Here is a 3588-nt window from a genome sequence, read left to right as displayed (position 1 = left end):
GTTGAACACAAATTATGTGCAAATGTACACACTTCAATGGTGAATCTAAGGGAATATGTTCAGGAAGTGAATGCATGCAGCCATGAATGTGATGTCCAGTAGGTGAATATACCCTCTTACCAGTTTTGGAAGGAAATGAAGCTGACAGTCCAGCAATGGAAACATCATCATTAGAAGGTTCAATTCAATTTAAAGACTTTATTCAGCAAGTAAATACTGCTATAAAAGTACATACAGTTATCGAACAGTGTAAAAATGTATTCATGCAACACAATCAATACAATCCTTCAGAATATCATTACATAACATAAATATAAAATCATAAGCCCTAGAGGATATCTAACAAGGTACATTTCCTTTAATAAATAGCTGTCAGAATAAAAAGGGTAACACTAAAACACAAACATTGATCATTTAGTGCAAGCAAAACTGTCAGTGCATCTTTATAGTTTCTTATATTCTGCATAATAAGACGGGGTTTCCGATATTGACATTGCAACTCCTTATAAAACTTAAAGAACAGAATAAAGTGCTATATGCTTTGCTTACTCATTCCATCGCAAGGACAACGGGTTTTGTCAAAGAGATAATATTTCATCTTCGGGAATGCAACCAAATGATGAACCATACCACAACTAACTCTAGTTAAGACATATTGATGTTGATTATTTTTGACACACATCAAATACTCCTGACACCCCTCCCTTTCCGCTAAGGACATATACATAGCAATCATTGTTTCATTCATCTCTACACATAGTCTAGATTTTGACCTATGCTGTAGAAAATTGACCTTAATGGAACTTTTAGTTGATGATAGTACCTGGGATGGCTCCTCCCCCACTGCCAAATTAAACATGAACCTGAACGTAGAAACTATATAAGCCAGCCATGGAATGCGAGAAGCATAATCCAATTTTAAACAATTGAGTATAATCGATTTAGTAAAGATGATTTCTTCTTTTGTACCTGGGATGGCGTCTTCCCCACTGCCAAATTATACATCAATTTGAACATAGAAACTATAAAAGCGTTTTTTTTCGTCCAGATGGAGAGCCAAAGCTACAGTGGTTTCATTAAAAGGAGGTGTTCCAAATAAAACAAGCCCCCTCTATATGCACAATCAAAAATGGAGCTGAGACAGACAAACAAAGCAACTGATTTGAAAAGGTGTTTTATTTAACTTCAAGTGATTTGCTAGGAGTGTAACCGCACAGTCCGGCCACAAATATGACAGCAGGTAATTCTTTGGCCTTTTAAATCTCAATCATTATGTTTCCTTAATGGGACCCTGGCCCAGTTTAGATGAAAAGTTAAAAATCCCCTCACAAGCCTGATCATTTTCAGTTTAGATATTGCAATCTGTTGAGCCCATATGCCCTGACTTATAAACTGGACCCCCAAATAGCAGAATGTGTGCACTCTATTGATTAAGGAGCATTCAATACAAAAGCCCCTACATTTATTGGATTATTTTCCACATACCATTGTGAAAGTCTTCGATGTATTAATTGCTATGTTTTTAGATGCTATAAAATCACTAAAGGTTTCAATCAATTTCTGCAATCCATCGGGGGCCCTTGATGTGAATACGGCATCATTGGCGTATAACAACACCGGAATAGTGCGTCTAGAAATGAGGGCTGTATCTGCTGGTAACGCCTACAAGACTTCGTCCACTCCATTGATAGAAAGGGAAAACAATAAAGGGTATAGTACAGTATCCCTGTCTAATTCCCTTTACTACACTAAAATCAGGTGAGCATTCACCCCGTGGGCCGCAACGGACTTTGGTCGATAAATTCTCATAAAGAAACAAATAATCTCCAAGGGAGCACCTAGGCTAGTGAGGGTTGACCAAAGGATAGAATGATTAACTAGGTTGAATGCACTGGTTAGATCGACAAAGCAGAGGTACAAAGATCCTGGCTTAGCCCTGGTATATTTCTATATTAACAAGTCTAGATTAACACACTGTTCCATTGTCCCTAAGCCCCTCTGAACCCATATTGTGCCGGGGAGAGAATAGAATTCTCCCTGGACCATTCCTCCAGCCTGTGTAGCAGAACCTTGCTCATCACCTTTACAGAAGAGTCCAGGAGGGAAATGTGACGATAGCATTTGGGATTCGATTGGTCACCTTTTTTAAAAATAGGCCCCCATAGTTCTTTGGATGCCTTAAAAACATTTACTGGGAGCCTATGAGGACATGGGGCCCTTCCACTAGCACTAGAATTCATGGCGCTAATATCTCCATCAATAGAAATGTTCAGTGGGATTGGATACCAACTACAGGTTCTTCCAGTCCCCATTTCTCTACCCACATTTAAGTTATCATAAAAAAATTCTGAAAAACGATCCAACCATGCATCACAAGCTACAAAAGAGTTAAGCTCTGTGATCTTATCAGAGTTCAGGAAAGGGGCATTAATCGTATCCCAAAACAACTTACTATCCCTCGTCTCGGGGGTTTGCCTCAAATTGGACCATGCCTCTTGCAGAAACCCTTTTCTATCAGCAAGTACCTGCTTATACTGCATATAATTATTGCAGAGAATCTTAATTAACACAGTATCACTGGGTTACCACCTCACCCAGGCAATAGATAATCTTTGTTGGGTTCCTCCTAATAAATTCTTCTAGGCTATTGGTGGATCTACTCCTTTATAACTGCAAAATGAAAAAGGTAATACAATTAGGTTATGTCACTGAGTACAGATGGAATAATACTAGGGGTACCAAATTTGTTACTAGCGGCCATATACACCAACACATGATCAATAAGAGTACAGGCAGCTCTACCAGGGAATACGTTCCCCATATATCAACTTTTGTTCTCAAGCATAAGGAGGTCATATTTAAAAATAAGTGAATTCAACCTATCGCCATAGTCATTATGACAAAAATGCAACAGATCATCTCCATCCCAGTTTTATTATCCACAGACCTGTGAAGCAGGTAAAAGCCAACACTGAATGTTAAAATCCCCTGCCCATATTACAATAAAAACAGAATGGATTGGACATATAAAGCTTACAGGGCAGTATCTAAAGTATGAACCACAGAACTACGGGTAGAGTCGAAAACATTGTTGTAAAAATTGCCCAATACCACATCAGGTTCCCCTTTGGTGGTTAACCACAGCATCTGGATATGCGGTCCAGCTGATGAGGATCGTTTAACCATAACACGGAGGTTATTAGAAATTAAAACTTGTAACCTCCTTTTGTCCTTCCCATAGGGGAGGGGATAGCACCTACAAAATGGAAAGAATAACCCTCAACATGAAATGGAGTCGCGCACCAGGTTTCTTGGAGGCAGATAATATTTAGCCCAGGAGTAACAGTAGACCATTCTGACTCACCCACCATATTCTGCAGCCCACATATATTCCATGTAGCAAATAAATACTAATCCTCAAATCCATTGTTTGTGGTAACCGTTGGACATTCAACACAAAATGGCACATTGGGACTACAAGGCTCAGCATCTATGGCTAGACTAGGCCAAAGATTATTTTTCCCAGTAATATTCTCCAAATCGTTTAAACAGATTGTATTAGATTCTAACAGCCCAGCTACAGGCTTA

The sequence above is a fragment of the Triturus cristatus genome, chromosome 11 (assembly GCF_964204655.1).
Source record: "Triturus cristatus chromosome 11, aTriCri1.1, whole genome shotgun sequence".
Lineage (NCBI taxonomy): Eukaryota > Metazoa > Chordata > Amphibia > Caudata > Salamandridae > Triturus > Triturus cristatus.
The sequence above is the reverse complement of the archived record's forward strand: the minus strand, read 5'-3'. Positions refer to the sequence as shown.